Source organism: Diprion similis, chromosome 11 (assembly GCF_021155765.1).
Source record: "Diprion similis isolate iyDipSimi1 chromosome 11, iyDipSimi1.1, whole genome shotgun sequence".
NCBI lineage: Eukaryota > Metazoa > Arthropoda > Insecta > Hymenoptera > Diprionidae > Diprion > Diprion similis.
This window is the reverse complement of record NC_060115.1, coordinates 4,767,422-4,788,699: the sequence shown is the minus strand read 5'-3', so window position 1 is coordinate 4,788,699 and position 21,278 is coordinate 4,767,422. Positions and strand designations below refer to the sequence as shown.

General features: G+C 44.0%; 1 protein-coding gene across 2 annotated transcripts in view; it reads right to left on the bottom strand.

Moving 5' to 3' along the window:
• LOC124412512 (teneurin-m) overlaps positions 1–9,178 on the bottom strand; it is a 336,307-nt gene extending 327,129 nt beyond the window's left edge. For both annotated transcript variants that reach the window (XM_046892440.1, XM_046892446.1), the window contains exon 1: positions 9,070–9,178. The gene's annotated coding sequence lies outside the window, so the exon portion shown is untranslated. The remainder of the gene's footprint in view (positions 1–9,069) is intronic.
• Positions 9,179–21,278: the final 12,100 nt, after the last annotated feature.

Sequence of the window (21,278 nt, the reverse complement as noted above, 5' to 3'; positions counted from 1 at the left end):
ATTAATTAATACACGGAAAAGTTTAGAACAACGTTGTTTAAAAGTTCGTTCTCTCTCTCTTTCTCTCTTTTTCTCTTTTTCTCTTTCTTTCTCGCCCTTCAGGACGACGGTCTTCTGCTCGGCTTCGATGTCGGAATACCTATAATAACGTTCGTGAAGACGTTAAGGACAGCTGACGCAAACTCGTTGATAACCATATCACGACATGACCTATTCCTCGGTACGCTGCCCGACAGGTAGCTTGACAAATCGGTCAACTCGAACTTTGAGCAGACAGACTAGAGAACGAGATGACTTTCCGAAATCTGCTGTATGTGTACCTGCCGCATATCGATTTCGCGTTGATATCTGGTAACGTGGCGGAAACCGTTCATCGCCGGTAATATTTCATTCGCAGTTATTGTACAACCTGCATAGGAAATGTGTCAAACCGTTGGTAACGAGCATTAGCAAGTTTGCAGTGTGGTAGGTACCTACTCGTACCTACCTACCTACCTACCTACAACCTATCTACAACTTTGCTAGCTCGTGTTGGGGAACTATTTCATAACCGAGGAAAATCCTGACTGGCATCATCAACTCAAATCCATTTATACTCACGTACATTTGTGTCACTCAATATTCATTCGCTCGATAGCTTGTACAGTCGGTGAGAATTTTACGCCAATCATCGTTTCGATTATTATTGTTACGCAGGGTGTAATTCGCGAAGATTGAGTGCGCCGTCAGTTTTATGGAGTCCCTTTTGTCATCTCCTCGGTAATTTCATGTCAGATTAAACCGGGCTGTCAAAGGCTTGAAATGTACGAGCTTCTTCGCTTTTATTCATCTTTTGATACATTTCACTCAGAGTTTGCAGATTAGAGCTCGCGAAGCTCAGAAGTTCCCTAAGGCTGGTCCACTGCTCGGGGTAAGGATACGTATAAGGCACGTTATTTCATTACCGACCCGACCTTCCTTCCGCTATACCTACCTACTCACCGACCACACTCTCGCCCTCTGCGACGTCGACGACCCTGCGCTATATTCATTCTTTTCTTTCTCTCCCTCCCGCCCCTCGGAGTATCGCTTTTATTCCACTGGCTTTTCTCCACCTAACCGACTTTCATGTTAATTAATTTGCTCAGGAGTTTTAACGACTTATTGGACTATAATTGATTCTGTTCGAATTGCATAATCTGCAGGCCAGTTCGACGCCATGGCACAAATCACTCGGCCGAACAACAAAATTTAGAAAAAAAATAAAATAGGTATAGTTCAATAATTGGTATTAGATTTCTAAAAATAAATTGTAAAGTCTGATTTACTTAATTATATAAATTCAATTTTCAATTTGAGAAAATAGTTTCGCTATGTTTCTTGTTTTTTTTTTTTTGTTTCTTCAACAGTTTGTAATGTCAACGATTCCTTATATGACTCTTTCTACCGAATATAAGTTATAACCAAAGACGACAACGTCGGGATCCAATCAGATTAAGACTTTGACGTGATTAGACATCAAAAGGACGAGTCAACTGTTGCAACAAAACTTCTTTGTCGAGAGAAAAGGAGCCTGTAAGGCAACCCCTTATTCTTCAGAGAAGCACCCTTAAGTGTTAGTAAGCTCATGGTTGGCTCGTTTTAAGACGAATTGACCGATTAACAAACTTCTTCTTTCAAAAAGAGCGCATATATGAATTTATATTGTTGTTTACGAAAGTTGACTACCACGTATTTCTCGGTTCTTGATAAAAAAAAAAAAATCGACTTCTCAGCTGTGGAAACGGGCAGCAGCTAAATTACAGCAGAGAGCTGTGACTATCCGTTAACGTAACTTATTGTTAAATGGAGCGGAATATGAAGAGAATCGGAAACAGGAACAAATAACGGTGGAGCTAGATTTTTCTCGGGTATGAAGAAAGATTAATCGAGTCTCGGAAATTTCAGTTTAACCTGAAACCAGGATTTCAAGTTTACTCGCACCCAGATTGACGCTCAGAAAAATGATCAGTTTTGACAGAAAAAATTGGGTTACCACGTGTCAGTTTAACGTAAATTAACTGACCGAACGCTGTCTCAATGTAATTATAAAAAATCACTCGAATAATGTTTCACGCTTAGCAGAAATATTTCTGTCCTAATTTTAACTAAAGAACAAAAAATCCACAAACAAATTGTATCAAAATCCGAAATATTCCGTTACCACTATGTAAAACATGCGTATTTACGGATCAAAATAATTTTCGAAAAATTGCAAATTCATTTTCTTCATCACAGTAATTAAAAGGTCCAACAAAAATTGTCATCCTGATCAAATCTCTAAAAACATTTTCCATATTAAAAGCTACTGCAGCAAATATAGCAACGTCGTAGAGACCTGATGCATTACACGATCAAATATTGATCGGAATATTCTTGCAAAGCAGAGAATCCTCTGCAAGGATACGAACTCTGCGAAGAGCGATGAAAATTACGGTCGGCTTCCCGTAATTACAATTCAACCGAACTTATGCCCATCGCTGAGATGTGTCAAGTATTTAATCAAAGCCAGGTCGAGGTTGGGTGGCACAATGGATGACGGCGGGGGCCGCCCGCCTCCAGTATGACTGGGGGTGCAATTATGTCGACCTCATTCGCGGACAGCTTTACTCCTCTCTCTCATTGTGCACCCCCACCCCCCTCCTCCCCCCACCCCGCGTTCCCTCCGGATTCCGCCTCTCCCGGTCCAACTCTAACCACTAATTCGGCACTCGCTCTCAGCTCTCCGATATCATTTCTCCTCTCCTGCTCTTATTTTCCCTCCATCTTCATTCAGTTTCTCCTTTTCGCTTGGCCAACAGCAGTCCGAGCGTCGCGTCCCTCCCGCACGCCAGGAGCTATTACGTCCGCGTTACTCCAGAAAACAATTAGCTCCACAAAGCAGCCAACCAACTCTTTCTTTTCTTTTCCCTTCGTTTTTTTTTTTCTCTTTCTCTTTCTCTTGTGAATATTGCCCCCTGCACCGTGGTCGGCAGGCGGGATAAAGAGGGGAAAAACGAGAGTAAAAATAATAGAAAAGGGAGAAAACAAGACGCACTAAAAGGGCGAAAAAAATTTTGTACGCTCGACGACGCGACGCCGCTGTCACCACGTTCTACGTATCTGAGGATAGGAGCTGCTGCCCACCTGCTGCTGCTTCTGCTGCTGTTTCTGCTACCGATTCGCTACATCTGCTACTCGTCGAGCACGTTTATTATCAGTATTCTTCGGTCGCATTTACCTGCAGTTTCAGATTCGTGACACATTTTTGTACTGTCTTATAGCGCTGCGAAAATCATTCGTTTCATTTTCGATTCTAACGCGATTAGCAGGACACTTTTTTTATCAGCTTTGATCGTATTATTATATTAGAACGGAAGTTGACAAGTGAGTGAATTTATTTACTGAAAAACCGCGAGGCTTGATCGTTTTTTACAACTGCATGCAGGGCATTATACAAATTACAGCGTAAATAAAACAAGTTTTGAACCAGTATGAAACAAAATAGTCTCACACAATTTAGGGGTTAGTTTTTCGACCCCCGAAATACTTTATTAAAGTTCAAGCAAAATCAGAGATGCTGAAGGTTGGCGGCAGGTCGAGTTGGCATGGAATGCCCCATATACGAGCATATCTTTTTCACCCGACTTCGCGTGATATCTCTCAGGCATACTTTCGCATAGTCGAGTCGTGCAATTATGCCTGCAAACTTGACTAGCTTGAAAATCGTTTGCTCACAGGGTTTCGCTGGGAGCTTGAAATTCCACTGAATGGCGCAACACGCAAAGTGCTGGACGAAGCGAACCGGCTAGCTGGAGAGGGAAACGCGATTTACTCAAAAACATAAAAACTTTTCAACACACTCGAGGGGCAAGTCGGGTCGTGATCTTTCCACCTTGGGTTGATATTTCATTTTATTTTACTTCCTTACTAGCTGCTGCTGTAGTTACGTGCGATGCAAAAATTTTACCGCCCATATAACTTGGCGGGAATTTACTCCCGCAGGTACTATTTTCAAAGGCATTTTATTATACGCCTCCTGGATCAATCGATTCGCGATTTTGCTATTTCACCACTGCGGCAATTAGCCTTTTGCTTATGACGAAGAAATTTTTTCTCTTCTGCGAGGGAAACAAGCGTTTGCAATTTTTGGCGAAACTTGCCTCCCTTACTGTATGTTCAAGCTCGGAGCGATTTCACAAATACACATTCCGCATCGTGGGGTTGAGTTAGTTATACTTACCTGCGACTTTTGACTTTTATTATATATGCAAAATCCACTCAGAATTGGAACAATGTAATTGGTTCAGAAATAAAAGACGAAAAAGAAATAACTTTGAGCCCATCTCTCGTGGGACTGAGGAAAAAAATTCTATCGACTCGGTCACTTGTTCTTTATTAGTTTTTTACCGTAAATAAAATGAAGTCCTCCCTCCTCTCCCTCCTCCCCTCGTTCGTTTTCCTCGCCCTCGTTTATACTTCTAAGTCCACAACTTTTTTAACTTTCTTCGGTGAAAAGTAAATAGATTTCTTGCAAATATTCCGCCGCCACGTCACTTCGACCGTGGTCCAGAATCACTTTTGGTAAATAACACAAGAAAAAAGGTACACGATATCCAATATCTCAGACAACAACCAATTTTATCTTCGTCTTGAATATTATGCTTGTTGACGTGTAAACGCGCCTGTGTAAACCGATCGATCATTGTACACGTCAAAAATTGTCCCACAATATGAGCTGACATTTTTTTTTTTCCTATTTCAAATTATCTCAACAAATATGGTAGACACATTCGCCTGTTTTTTTACACTAAAGTTTATTACTTCGCATCGACAAACAATATCGACGCACGAATCACAGCAGAAAAACATTTTATATTTTATTCTTTCTTTGTCTTTGTCAGATCCTTCACGATCACCGAAGTCAAATCGTCCTGCGACGTTCGTCGGTCTCAGGAGTACTCGTGAATCTCGATGAAAAAAATTCTGCGCCTGGTATCGAGGAGGATTCGAAACTTGAGAGATATAGAAACTCTGCAGGCTGATACAACGGAATATATATATTATATTCCAATTTCTAATGCGATCCACGTACTGCATCAGCTACCGTCTGGAGGGACACGGCAGAGGTACGTAGTCTCTGAGTACTGTAGCTGCTGTCTCGTATTATGGGAACGATTAAGGTGGTGATAAGCCACCGCCGAGGGATACGGGGATGGTATGTGACGTCATCGGACAATCTATAGTTATTAGCGGAGATTACAGGCCCGGCGGCAATCTAACGGAATGACTAGGACCTCGAACCCTCCTCCCAACCTCCTTCATCCTCGACCAATCGCCGTTCCGTTCGACGTAGGGTATATTCGGAAGCAATGACTTCCTTGAGTGAAAAATTTTGTATGAAATCATTTTAATACAAAATTAAAGGTAAAGTTTTTCGAGTGTAGGTCGGATTTTATTAGAATTGGCTTCAAATTTGGGATAAAATAAAACGGAAATATCTTTGATCGAGATGAGAGGAGGTCGGTGATTCTTACATATAAATCTATGATTTTAGACGGAAAAAAATGTTTTGATGATTTTTTTTTTTTCAATGTCTCGAATAGTTTTCCAGTTATATTCGTTTTGAAAATTAGAATTGTAAGGTTTTCGAAATTTTATAGCTCAACGTTAAATCGTTCTCGCTAGAAAAATCCTCGCATCTTACCAATAAACTATGTTAGTTTGTTTAATGCGGTTTGCGGATTGCGTATCACATTTGAATTACGAAAAACAACTTTAAATTCAAATGTAAACGTCCGACAAGTATTTCAAGAAATATCGATGATGGGTCATCACTCTAATTGGGGCATCTTTCCTGGATTTACCTCATTAAATGAATACGAATTCACCTTCAATTCCAAGACAACGTAATAGAATCTCTGTTTTTCATTTATCTGCGACCATTGGTGGCGTTATTCTTGTAAATACAGTATCGAAATGACGTTGAAAAAAGTTATCGTATCGTTTTCGACCTGTGACTGATGCATCGGCGTATCAACGCGGGGGCTAATAATCGCGAGGGATGAGGGGGCGCAGAATGCAAACAGCGGTCTCGTAACGCCGAGCAAATTTCTGTAAACTCTGTTCCTATACGGATTGGAGAATTGACAAGCCAGGCGCCAAATCCAAATCCTTCATGATTGACTGTCAATTATATTTGATTGGCGGCAATTCGTACAATTTGCATTGAGCCTTGACAAGATCGATTTCAGAGTTTCAATTTCTCAGTTTCTTTTATTTCTTTTTTTAAATCACGGCAGACAAGCTCGCCTAATTTCGCACACTGTTATATATATATATATACATAACCCATCTCGCGTCTCTGTCTCTCTACGAAAGCTCTGCTATTGCTACTTCTAAAGCAAATCTTCACCATCGAGACTCACGATCCGTTTTTTCGTCTGTACAGTAAAATTTGACGAGGGAGTATTTCTTAGCATGAATCGACAGAATACCAGAATGGCAAATACCGCGACTGTTTTCGCGATAAGAGGTAGCCGCAGGCTAACTTCGTCCCAGCTGTAGAGGGTGGAAAAAGTGGAGTCTTGCGTGTCGCCGGGGTTCCAATGCGGTTGCATAATTCCACCGTAAACTTGGCGCCATTTTTGCAAGCCCCATTAGCATAACCTGACCGTTTTTAATTTCCACTTTGCTAAAACTCATCTTATCCGTATCAGAAGTCTTCTGTATATGTATATGCATAAGTCTCCACCGCGAAACTTTCGCTCGGATTAACGATCAAATCATAGCCACGGCCGAGTGGCCTAAAACGCAAAACTACCACCCGGCCAAGAAAACTCGATAATTATCGCACTCCATCGCGCACCTCGCGTTGGTAGGTACCTACCTACGTTAGGTCTGATTGCAAACTAGGTCGGGCTTGACTGCTGCATAAATGTGGACGAGCTTGTGTACCTCGGTCTTGCCTGCAGGGCGTAAGATCACGCGAGTGATTTCCGTTCATCGCATCGTCATTATCATCAACATCGCTCACCAGAGCTAACACGTACCCCCACGCACCCCCGTACCTCTAAGGCTGGGTCGAGTGGTTCACGCGATTAATCTGCTGTTGAATAAAACGCTCAAACAAGATACATACGTCAGAGTAATACGTAAACATCGCGAGTAGTTACGTCAGAGATATTCGCGGGTTGACGTGTTGATTCGCAAAAAAACAACCCTTTGTGAAAGGTTCGATTTTCATACCTTCGTTCTTCTTTTTCTTTTCATACGCTCAAGCCACGTGCGTTTTTACTAGTCTCAGTTTTGGCAAAATGAAAAAACTGACCATGTAATACGAAAGGTGGTGAAACCAAAGCTTCCATTGGTAGCATAGGCTCTACGTGGGCCCCGTTGTATAAGGCGCGATGATGAATCGATGAGAAAATTCTTTAAACGAGCCACGTGAACCTCTTTCTACCCCTGCGCCCCTTTTCTATCGAGGAGAGCGATTATAAATCGTTTGATCGAGAAAGCATTGTGTCGTATAAATCAGTGATCGATCGACCTTCTCCTTCAATCTCTCTCTCTCTCTCTCTCGCCGCGCGATAGTCGTCGTCGTTGTCGTTTCATAGCCGAACGAACTGTCATCTCTGCGTCATTTTGTAACCGGCGACACGCGCTGATCCCTAATAATTTCGCTCCCTTGCCAATTTCACGCTATTCTATAACGTCGCGTTTTGGTTTTGTATCGGAGCATAATAACGTACCAAACGCAATGATGTTATAGCGGCAACTTCAATTCATTCGCTACACGGTTGATGCTAGGTACACTGACGTTTTGGGTTGCCTGGCCATGCGGAGTAATTAGTAATTAGACTTGGTGCAACGAGGCCTAACGCAGATGTAAGTGTTTTCTTTTTTTCATTCATGATTTCCTTTTGTCGCCAGCAATTAGGAGGCAGTCAGTCAGTCAGTCAGTCAGTCAGTCGGAGTCCGTCGTCTGGCTAAATGCGTCACTGGCACTTATTATTCTTGTAGCCACTAGCCAGCGGGTAGATAATACTCGCAAAGAGCCCGGTTAACTCTGTTTCGTATTCAAAGTGATTCTCGTCTGTGTGTCTGTGTGATGGTTGAGATCGGAGACCGAGCAAGAGACCACCCAGAACATAGCGCAGTCCTTTATTTCGCTCCTTCATTCTTACTTGCGTTCTTTCTTCTCCTTTCCTTTCCTTTCCTTTCCAACATTCGTTTCTTACGCTCATTTCTATGGGCCATCAACCCACTGCGTCTTTGCCGTATGCCTTCAACGTACGTACGTACGTACGTATCCTCTTTTTAAGTGTAGTCTAAGCCTCTGCCGCACATCTTCGATCTATATTCGTCTCTATGCGTACTTCAGGGTGAACCCGTCGTTCTTTCACTTTTTAAACGCGTACCTACTTCATGTATGGTAAGTGATCAAGGGAGAAGCTAATTCTAGTGGCTTAAAAACTCCGTTATAAAACATCGATGGGCGGTAAAATGTTTTGTTTGAAAACGCGTTCTGTACCGAACATTCGACGCCCGTTACGGCTTACGTATTTTTCATCGTGTCACGCGAGTTAAAAAAAAAAATGGGGGACAAAATGAACGACCGGTCGTGTGAATTTAAACGCAATTAACAATTCCGCTTATCGCTGCAATTTCGTCGCTCTCGATCATGTCGAAAATTTGTCATCAATTTTATACGCTTTGCGAAAAGAAAAAAAAAAAAAATTTGTACAACGCACACACCTGCCAATGTGCGACATTTTTATTATTATTATTATTATGATGACCTTTAAGGTGCCCGAGGTGTCGGACGGTTTTTCGGGTGGATGAAAATAAAAGGCGCCAAATTTGTTGGAGAAATTTTACGGCGGAGTGAACCCTTTGCGCGGGAAGATCGGCCACTCGACTTTGAAAAACAAAAGGCTGATCGGCAGCAGGGGAACGAAACCGACCAGGAGTGATCCTTACGCGTGGCCGACTTCCGCAAGCTTTAAATATATCCCGAAAGAAAGATAAAAACTGACGGCCGAGGGTGTAAAAGTAGAGCTTTCGACTCACCAGCTAAAGCTCAGCTCTTTACTCCGCAGCTTCGGATGGCGAAAGAGCAGTCCAACGTTGCTGTCGATCTTCGTTACCGATTTATCTTCTTTTAATACTCAATAATCACTCTGTTTTTTTCTTTTCCGTTTTTCTTTCTTCTCTTTCTTATTTAGGGTGAACAGTTCGTCTGTCTAGTTTCTTCACAAACTTCACTAAACGTCACTCGTAGAATCCAGCCTTTCCACCATGTGGTACTCTTCGCCTTTCTCAAGGCTGTGTCACGTGAGGGTGAAAACAACGCTGCACTCCTGATAACCGAAATCTGCAATCTATGTCTCGATGCTTTTGGCCGACGAATTTCAACTGAGTTACAAATGGATCAACGCCACACGCAACTACGTACGGTTGAGCTTTCGAACAGGTGGAATAAAGCTTTTCCTGCTGTCCCGCTGGCTGAACGAACGCGTATTAAATTTCCGCAAAGCCTTGACTCTGTGCTTGGTCAGGCTTTGATTCGATTTCTCAACGAGAAAATCGAGTCTCAATTAAGCTTGAATTCACGTGGCTAAATTCCCATGTCTAGGATATGTTTCAGACGGAAGAGTTCCTAGACTGGCCTAGCAAGCCAGTGCGATGACTGGAAAAACTGGTTCCTTGGCCGCTAAGCATTAAACGGATGCTGTCGAAACAGCTAGGATTTGTCTTGGATGAGATGCTGGGATCTGAGCTCTGCAAGCTCGCATCAATGTCGGTCTACTTTCCGACCGAAGTCGCAATTTCGCTGTTTCGTTGTCTCTGATCTGCCTTTTTTAGGATTTATTGTGCCGCGTAGGCTGAGGACTCTTTCCAACATTCAGCGCCAACTAAGGAACTGTTCAATCACGACTTGGGTGCACCAGCCGAGGGCACATCCAGGCTCAAGCGTGGCTTTGACTGAAGGGCAAGGACTCGCGAGGGAAACGTCCGTTCGCGAACAGTCCGCCGAGCGCACTGAGCTTAGACATCATCGTCCTCGGCGGTTCTTCTCGATGAAGCGAGGTTCGGGGTTCGATTCCAGGCTGCGCTTGCGCCACGTCATGCGCCCGAAACCAACCCCCGGTAAGGACCGAGGACCACGTACGCTGCTCTAGTCGAGCTTCATAGTTTATCCTCACTTTTATCCCACACAAACAGAAATTTATACTCTCTTCCAATGTCCTCGGTGCAGACACTGATGCAGATCCTCAAACCTGGCTGCATCCGCCTGGAACGGACCGAAATTCTTGTCGTTAGTGTGACGCGATTACTTCTCGGTCTTCGACCTTTGACTTTGGACCCAATCTACTTCCGGGCCAACGACTCGGTCCCTAATGGTATCAAGATTCATCTCCGATAGTCCGATGAGCCTATTGCTTCCAGGAAAACTCGTCGATCCTCTGAAGCTGGAACCCCATCCCAAACAATGTCGTAAAACAGGTATACCTATGTGTAGTTGAATTCAATATGTATATATGTGTGTTTCGATTCAGGGAGTAATTTTTTTGCTCGGCGAAATTTTTAGGTAGATTACACATATAAGCGTTCGAATCGGTTTTGCTCTGGAAATCACCAAAATTTAAAATCGTTTTACGTTACATTCTACAACTATAAGGCAGTGGAAAGAAACTTGAACGTTCATTTCTCTACGCGACGTCTGGACCGAAGTGTTTCTGTGTGTATGTGAGAGCATCGATTCGATACACACATGCATGGATGGGGATCCCCCCTAACTGAATCTTCATAAAAAGGGACGTGAAATAAGGAATTTTATTTGATTTTCTCGGATATCTTGATTTCGATTAGGAGAAGAAGCCTCTACGGGTGACCCTCTTTCGATGGTCTGAAAGGCACCGATATCCTTGAATGGGTATTTTTCCATCGCATATTGACTCGGGCACTCCGAGTCTCATCCTCCCTTATACCGTGCGTCCATGTAAAACTGACAAGGGTTGAGAGGCTGAGTGTTGGCATTGCAGAGTTCGGTAAGACGAAGCGTGTTACGTGCGTGCAATACAATTGCTCCAATTCATCTCGGATCATTCCAATCACCTCAAGTCCTACAAGCATGCAAATGCATCATAAAATCTCTCCATTAACGTTATGACAAAAGCAGGGAAGCGTGTGACGACCAATCGAATCGAGAGTAACGTCGATATTTTGCGAGAGAAATTAATTGGGGTAGCAATCACTTAATCTCCTCGTCGTGACACACACGTGACCATCGGCTATAGCATTCAGGGGTTCGTTGGTGGCAAAGTGCAGGCTGGCCAAGCTACGCTGCAGAATCTCGGGTTGGTTTCTCGCTTCGCGAAGGCTGGCCATCGTAATCGACGGAAATGGCGTTGAATGGCCTTTGACGTTCTCCACCGCTGGCGCAGGGTTTTTCGATTTGGTAGTAAAAGGCTGTGCGGAGGCCTGGGTTTTTGTACGAATGATTTTAGGCCCGGGTTCGATCGGATTTGCATTAGTGATCACCTTTTCGGTACCAAAAATACACTACTTTTACTTTTACTTTTACTTTCACTGGGTTGCTCCCAACAAGAAAAATAAACTACACGTTCCGCAACTCAGGACCGTATTTCGCTCAGTCCTTTGTTTAGTGAAAGCGAGTAAAGGAGCCGAGTCGCTGGTACGGTTTTCTCGCCGAACTTGGGAGGAGAATTAAGTTAAATCCGTCGCGATTGACGAGGCGGAGGCGCCGCCTTGCCTTTCCTCTCCTCTCCTCTCCTCTCCTCCCCTTACCGCGCAACGTCTCGTCTCAGTCGGTGGGTGGGAATGAGATTTAAAAGGAACGGTGCTGCCCGCGTGATTTAGCAAAAGTCTCATGCCAGATAGCGCTGTGGCAGCACAAATCAAAGGGTTCATCCTCTACCGGCACCGAATCCCGTGATGGCGGTTCTCTCTCTCTCTCTCTCTTTGCCTAGCTCAACCGAGGGCATGAGGCTGAGGGTGATGCGCTTTCAGAGACGAGAGGGAGAATCTAATCCGTAATGGCATTGCGAATATCGGGAGGAAAGGGCCTCCCGCAGGGCGAGGGCACCGGAAGCCGAGAGGGCGAAGGGCGAAGGGCGCAGGGTGAAGGGTGAAGGGTGAAGGGTGAAGGGTGAAGGGTGAAAGCCGAAGACGCGGGCCTCGGGTGTGTCGACGACATCCCCGTCATTCGTCTTTATTCTAATCTGAGCATTAATTTCACGATTATTAATTGCGAGGACATTATCAACGCGGTAGTCAATGGGACGTCGTGGGTCGGTGGACAGCGGACTCATGGATGGTCTTCGGATGAGCTGCCTGCAGTGGGAATGTTTAAACGATCGAAACACTGTACAGTGATGAGAAATATAGGCACGTAGATGCAAATTTTGCTCCATGAATACAACAGCTTTTAAATTTGGCGCCAACTTCGTTAGTCCGGTCACTTTATCCCGCGTTACTTGCATTCTTCTCCGACTTACCAGAGAATATAAGAAGAGCACCGCAGGACTCGAGTTCGCAGCTTCTTTGCAACAACGCACTCAATCACCACCGTCTGTGAAACCATGACATTTTACCCTCACGTTATAACCATACTCTGCACATCTTACGGACACACGAGGACACCTTTGGAAGATAAATTATCGCCACCGTGGTTCTTGCGGTTGACATATATACCTATAGGTACATACATTCGTAGATAACCATCATCCCGTGGTGCAGATATTTAAGTTCTTGATACATAAAGTACAACTGATGATCATGATTTGAAATAATGTTTTTGTTTTTTTGATCTTTTTTCTTTCATGTATTCGAACGTCTCGTAGTGTCTCGACGATGGCGATGATAACTTCTTATTCATATTTTTACTAATTTACAGCACTCTTCCACAGAGATCCATATATATACATTATATGGGAATTGAAACCGAGCTTCGGGGCGTCGGGAGTTTCGGGAATCGGGTAAAGTTTAGAAGTGGAATAATTACCAGGTACCCATCGAGGCTCCATTGGTGCATCGTGCTTCGGAAAAGCTTTGTCCAACTCGAACTGTACAAAACTCCCCCCGACCTTCTACTCCGCTCATTAAGTCTATATATATATCTCTCTCGCTCTCAGATAGTCGGCTAATATTTCTCTCTTTTCTTAGCCTGCAGTTTGTTCGCGTTATTCCTCTTCAACTCTTAGCTCTCTCTTCTCGCGCCGCTCTTAACTCCGACGGAAAGGACCAGTGATTAAAAAATAATAACTCGCGTCCTCGCGATGGGAACCGATATCGATGCCAATTACACAACCGCGTGTAAACCGATCGTCATAATCGTCGGTCAACGATGATATCTGAGCACAAAACGAGTTAACGTTATCAATTACCAGCTTGATCTGGAGACCTTAACTAATTAATCAAACCATATGCATAACCAACATCCTCTTACGGGTAACATTGTCAAGTCGAATTATGCGTGTAGGTATATGTATACACGTGCCTGCGACTTATTTTTTTTTTTTTTTTTTTTTACGGACATTGTTGGGCGTCATTTGGACATCGGAGATCCTGCTTGGGCTTTAATTAATGATAATTAACACATCACTGCCGGTTTTAGACATACGTATCTACGTTAATTGAGATGCGTGGACGGATTAGACGCCTATAGGTCAGTAGAGATGTATTTATATTATACGCATTAAGACGGACCTACGATGGTGGGCAGAAATGTCGATTGTAATTTATTCTGTATTCCAAGGGTGATATATTTTCGTGAATTTAAAAGCAATTAAAACACCCGACTCTCACCATCACCATCAGCAACAGCGGCAACAGCGTCTTAACTGATTAACTAACGACCCGCAATCACCGACACGCCAAGGTGAGCCGAAGCGGCGATAGTGATCGTCGGAGAGGCAAATTGAATCCCTCAAAAATAAAACCGTACAAAAAATTTACCGAGCCGTTCTTTAAGCAAGCCTTTCTCTATTTTCACCATTTTCGTTTTATTTTTCTCAATTACTTCGGTTCGTTATTAACATTTCGTGTTCTATTCCACCATCGTCCGCGTTCGTGACGCGTTTCCTCCGGCCTCTTGCGTTTTTTGTTCAAAATTGAAGTCACAATTTTATCACAACTTATCTTCATACTCTCATACGCCTACGCAATGCCTCCAAAGGTCTTAAAATTATTTTGTTTTTCTTTTTATTTTCTCTTCTCTTCATCACAGTCTCGCTACCAGCGCACGCATCCGATGCACGTGAGTGGCTTTGAAAATTCATTCGGCATTTTGTTAAAAGATTTAAGTGAATATACACCCAATTCTGAGGTGAGGTTAGCACAGTCGACGTATCGCACGAGCGTGTGGAAATAAAGATTGATGGCGTTGAGGACTATGTCTGGTCTGGTCTGGTCTCAGGTATAAATACTTGGTCGGGTCTCGCACGCAACCGTCTTGAAAAAGGGAGAAAAAAAATGGTGGAATAAAAAGAAACACATGTATATACGTATACGTATACGTATGTGGATTTTACTGCTCTCTATAAATACACGCGCCTAGAAACCTGGCGTATAAGTTATGCACGGTACTCATACTTTCATTCAAGCTCTAGCTCACTCTCTCTCTTTATTCCTTCGCCGTGAATGACTTAGTAATTATGACTCTTTCAACGCATCAACTTCTTACTCGCGGGTCGTTTGAATAAGCGTGGACAGCGAGATCACCGCGTTGTGCAAGTTAATCACAACGCAGCTTCTCATCGTTACAACTTCGTGTCTGTTATACAGTTTCAATTCTGTTTCTCTTTCGTTTTCTTTTTTTTTTCTATTGTTTTTCTTTTTTTTTTTTTTTGGACCCCTTCAAAGATCTTTGACAGCTTGTATCGGAGGATTTTTTTCGCTGAGACCACAAAGTAACAATTTAACCATCGCGAAGCTTTCGCTGCTCTAACGCCGATAAATCTGTCTGTATAAACAAAAATACAACTTCCATTAAACGAACTCGTGGCACTGCGAAGTGGGAGAATAAGTTATGCGCAAGCGGGGACGCGGCTCTTCGCACGGGGTGCTAAGGGAGGCACTAGAACACGCCGAAAAGCTTCGGATGTCGATTTTACCCCGGATACCTGCTACCGAGATATTACTGTATGACGACGGTATGCTATTTCAGAGTGAATGACGTCTCTTAAATCAGAAGCTTTAATCGGAGATTGGGTGACATTCGTCTATTTCCTAGTGTAGTAGGTCGCATATACGTCTATTTTATTTTCTCTCATTTTTACCCGAAGCTTTTGTTTCTTTTTGCAATTTTTTATTTTTATTTTTTTTTTATTTTATCACTTGGCTTTTTGTTTTTCGAACGCTAACGAATGACTTTGCCAAATATTGTAAAAATTAGGGAAAAAAACGCGATAATGGATTGACGTGGTTGATGCTAACGGACAAACGCGGCTGTACGTGTACTGCGATTCTCTGCACTTAATCAAAAACTCCGTGCAGAATTTGCAGGCGATTGTGCAGGTATCGCGTATCCGTGTTGTAGCGCGTATAAAGGTGTGTATAAAGGTACACTTTATTGACGGCTTTATTCCGGATTTACCAAATTACGTCCCTTGCGAAAAAAAGATAAATACGCCGACGCTTCGCCGCGAGGGAAGGAGAACGAGATAGAGAGACGAGCAGGCAGAGCTGACGACGAGGAAAGGTGGGTAAACAGGGGATCCGGCTGGACGGAAGGGGGCGAAAGGGAGGAGAGGAAGAGGAAGAGGAAGAGGAAGAGGAAGAGGACGCGAAGAGAGGAGCGACTGGGTTCAAAAAGGGCGAGAGCCAGGCGGAAATAACGAAAGAGAAAGAGAAAGAGAGAGAGGGTGAGAACTGGCCGAGGTTCTACGTTGCACAGTTTTCCTGCAGGATCGGTGTGATTTGATAAAGTAATCCGATATATTTACGGCATTATTTTTCGCCGACTCTGCAGGCGCAACCCGCCCGCATCCTTCCTTCCTTCCTTCCTTCCTACCTTCCTTTTTGTCCTCCTTATTCTTCCCCCTGCAAAGAAGGAGGAACCCCCCTCAGAAGCGTTCCGCATCAGGCGCGGGCGGCGGGTGGAATCTAATGAATTTAAGCCGTCAATAATACGCGAGAGCGATTCGGAGGGAGGGTAAAAGCTGATGGGAACCCGAAAGCTGCGCCTGCAGGCTCGACAGCCGCGAAATCGTCGCGGCACCACCGCAATCAAGGGGGAAAACCGTACACCGGGAAAATCTCTCCTGCTGGCCAACCGACCACCCGAATTCAGTCACTGTGAAATTAACGAATTTCCCACGATGAATGTATATTTACCGCCTTTTTTCCAGCCAGATCAGCGAAAACGTCGAACTGTTTATGAAGAGTTCAACGTCGGTTCAGCCTCGTGGCCTGTAAAAGGGGCGAGAATCCGAGAGTGGGTGGTGGGGGTGGGGGTGGGGGTGGTCACGCCAATCAGGACAATCTCCGCGGGGGGAAAAGTCACGGACTGTGCCTGGCCCTGTAACCCGCAAACCGAGAATCCCCTTCCAACTGTTTAAAAATTGCCAGCCATAACGAGGGTCACCCCTCGTTGCGAAAGAGGGGTTTCAAACAAATTATTGGTCATGTTTCAGCCCCGCTGTAGGAAGAATCTATCCATTTATTGCATTCAACCATCAATTTCTATATAACAGTTTTTCACCCCTGATGAGATTCCGCGGGAATCGGATATACGTATTTACAATATCTGCTGATGTATAATCGATACGATCAGTCGCCAATTCGATTCGATCATTGAGATCGTCCACCTTACATTCGATAGAAACGTTTGAGCTTTTATCTATTATCTGATATTTGAAGGAAGCTCATCATTTTTCGAGCGTGGTTTTTCCTCCTCGTTTCCAATACGTGCGAAAGATGGACTCGCTCGAATCGCTAGAGCTCTGCATGAGATCCTTATTCCGGCAACTGGTCCTCTCGGAAAGCGTAGGTCCTCCTAATAGGATTCGCGAAATTAATTACTAACATTTGCATAAGCCCCCGTAAACTTTTTTTTCGTCTTCTCTTTTCCTTTCCTTTTTTCCCTCTTTTTCCTCTTCCTGTCCCTACCTTTCCTGCAGGAAGAGTGAATAATTTTCGGGGACTTTGTGAGAAATTAACGATTATGTTAACGATACCTGGCTCGAAGCTTTCTCTCGTTCATTCGTTCGTTTCTGTTCGCTGGAACGAACTCAACACCGTTTCGTTCTTCTCTGCAACGTTTCGTATATACGTATATATATACATATATATATATATACATAAATATATGTACGTGTATCGTTTTGTTGCGAATTGCGTTGCGTTAGGTTGCGTTGCTCGGCGCTGAAACCAGCACGCCGACGTCGCCAACGAGCACACGGCTTGGGTAACGAGATTTGTCGTCCCGAATAATTAGATTATCCTTGCTGGATGGCGGCGGGCCACGTAAAGCCACGGCACCCGGTAAAGTGAAGGGGATGCTGCCGGGATGGCTACAATATGCACGCGAATGTGTGTTTGCTAATTAAAAAAGCCTCCCTTCGCTCGTCCCCGCGCTATTCCGCGTACCGTGCATCAGCCTAGAGTTTCTTGCCCATTTTCTCTCCTCATGAATACCATCCGCTACTATCTTCAGCCATTTTTCCAACATTTCTTCCACCGCCTCGCCCAAGTCTTCGAAGAGAGGAAAAAAGGAGAAGAATTTATTGACACAGTGCGCAACTCTTTTCGATCAAAGTTTGGACTCGAAAGAAATTTACACTTTCCTTACACTTTTCACCAAAATTATCAACGATTTTCTGCCAATCGGACGAGACGATTTTTGGCTCGTTGGTATTTTCAAATCTCTTTGTCTCTCTCTTTCTTAACTTTTCCCCACATCATCTCAACCCGAGCTGTATCTAAATACACGTCACGATCCTCGAAACGTCCTTGCGTGTAAGCACGCCCGGTGAAATAATGCTGAATCGTTAAGTTCTTCGACCTAGCATCTTCGTATTTCTGCACATCTTTTTCCTCTTCTCTTCCTTCCCCCTTTCCTTCCGGCTCCTCGTCCTTTCCCTTCCCACGATGAAAGAGCACGCGCCTCGTCGGATCCTCTGAACTCTCAGCCTTATCGACAATCAGTACATGTCCAATCAATTTTCAACATTGGCACACACGCGCTTTGTCGTAATAATATCTATTATTCCGCGGGAGGGAACTCGCTGAATTCCTCTGCGGCACGTCACGCGTCACGCGTCACGCGTCATTTCATCGTGACAATGCCTCGGCATCTTCCGTAAGCTCGACGCCCGCCTCGTCGTTGAAGAATCGAACGGGTTTCTGGGATGAAAAATTTCTCCGATTTTTCAAACTTATTTCTCTGCTGTTCTTGTCAACTCTTGTAACTTTCAATTCTCACGCAGCTGTAACTCAACACGAAATTCATTCAACTGTCAGTCGCTTTATGGTGAATAATGAGATAAAAACGAAGACCGTATTTTCAAAAATTATACCGTCGTACGTACACCGTATAATTAGAACATCATTTGGTCGGAAAACTGGTTTGATAAAATATGAGAGAGAGAGAAATTACTATAAGGAAGACGTTGCTGGACGAGCGTTGAATCGTCGCGTCATGACGAATGCACGAGCTGTTGTCACACTAATTGCTGGTTGGTAGTAAAATTATGAAGATGTCAGTGGGCAGCGCTTTTGAAACCCCTCGAGCTGGACCACACAGTGAAAATTACATAGACTTGCGTCTCGGCTAATGGCGGAGTGCCGTCTAATGCCTTATTACGGAGTTCTTTTTATACGTCGTAATGTATTCAAACAACCGGTCACAGTCGACGTTTGTTCAAATTTCCATTAATGACCCGTAATCAGAAAGAAACAAGATGGACAAACATTCACTTCAATTCAACCCGACGACGCGCTTTACGCGTAAGTCATTCTATAATTTCTTGCTACGGTGATAAATCTTCCAACTTTGACAACGTGGCTGTGTAAAAAAAAGCCCCCCAATAATCCTGCACCAAGGACAATCGTAATAGCTTCTCTGGAGTGACCAACAAGCCTCGAAACTCGGCCCAGGAATTGTCAATTCACTGTACCTACGGAGGCGAACAGGATTAAAGCGAAACTGCACTGCTGGATGAATTCTCAGCCAGAGAATTAGGTGTCGGCGTGCGCTTTGAATAGCGGATGGACTTTACGGAGGACGTAACGCCGCGTTAACTTCACTGACGGAATTAAGGAGTCGACCGTTTCAATCGCCCTGCGCGTTGCATTTCCTCCGTTCGTTGCAGCCTCTCTCCGTACGCATTTCAACGAAGACAAACGGACCTGAAGTCCGACGGCAAATCGAAGGAGACTAATGTTCATCCTCATTCCTATTCCCAACTGGACCAGCATCGACACGGCTGGTGCATCAGGATCACGAGATAAACCCTGGACCAGGAGCCAAGCAAACGTCGGCTGGCATCTCCTGATTTTCGCCTTTCAGACGTGTTTAACGACAGACGACGTATATTTGTTCAATGTGGAAGTCCTTGATGCACATTTAGGCAGACGATCTTCTTATTTTGTGTCCAATGATTGAATTGAAATCAATATAAGTAGAAATAGAAACGACAACCTTCGAAGCGAGATCATGCCTCGAATGATTCGCTCGTTCTTTAACTCAACCGGTGAAAGTGGAGATTTTTCATTTCGTAGTGCCGAAGGTCCTCACGTCAGGATCATGAAGTATTAATCTCTGGGTAGCTCGTGTCTCGATACGCCGCCAGCACGAAAGTGGATTCAAAAATTCAAATTCTTCAATGCTCGCGACGTGAAGCCGCTCGGCTCTCCGTTATAGGCATAATAACTCAGGTATAAAGCACCTGGACTTGTGATCTTGTGTTCGTGTGTGCGTGCCGCGTTGAAGTTTGAACGGTGAATTCACGGAATACTCGTGTCTTATATTTATAACATTCCAAAGTATCTTGTTCTCTGCGCTTTGGACGGCTGCCTCGGTTTCTTGCCTTCAAACCGCGGGTACATATAAGAGCGATGCTGCCTGCGTGGGCCGAGTTTCATGGACCAGCTGAGAAAGGGCTGCGCTATTCTCTCCGCGTGGTCTATATATACGGTCGGTTCTCTATAGCCGACCGACCACAATCGCGTTCCATACGCGCAGTACGATGTCGAGGGCAGATAAGAAGCGCTCGGGATGCTGCTGCTGCTGCTGCTGCTGCTGCTGCCTAAATTAGGTGGATGGAAATTTATGTTATGGTTTATGAATTTTTTAACGCTCACCACGCCGACACACTACATCGAGAGAACCTTTATTCATACATCATATGTGCGTATTTTTTCCTCGTGCGCGTGATACGTTTTCTGAACAAAAAATAAGCGCTGCAGGATGTCGGAACCATCTTCGAGGACAAAAATTCCCTCATCATCCATGTCCATCCTCCGGAACTGCGTACCGATTCGTTGCGCAATTGGTACTGCCTGGATCCAGTCATCGGGTTCTCGGCTCTATCTACACGGATCTTTCCGACTGCGTATAACGAAGGTATGCAAGGCTCAACCCACAAGCGGGTTTTTATTTGTACAGGTAACGTGGGTGGTTCCTCTGCCAGCACCCGGGTGATTTACAGGTGCAACGAGGAGCGAGACCAACTGTTGGACTCCGCTTGAGTAAACCCCATGAATTGGTAAACCCCTTGTACTGTTGCTTTTCTGACAACCGTCACACGTGGCGGTGATTATTCGATTCAAGATTATGAAAAGTTTAATGAAATTATAAATTTTTTACATCATTTCTGCAATTATTACATTACCTACCTGCTTATTATTATTATTATTATTAATCGTGATTTTCAGTAGTGTTCAATATTTATGAACACATGAGCACGTTTAGCTGTAGCGAGTTAAAAAGTGTCAAGTTCTTGCCGTTTCACCGTAGCGCATAAAAAAATCTCTGATAAAATTTCATTCCGCGGTAATAAAATGCTCAATTTGTGTCAAATTTTTGAAACACGTTTAACTCGTTATAACGCTCGGAAAATACAAGCACGTGTGTTGAATTGATGTAAATTTTTTAGTGTACCCTGGCGCGTAGGGGGGGGAGGGGGTGGGGTGGGATGAAACAATAAAACGTCAGAACTATCGTATAGCGAAATTGTTCGTGGACTAGGAACCACTGCAGGATATGTTTTCTCTCTTTCTCTTATCCTCTCTTCTTTCTCTCTCTTGGGCAT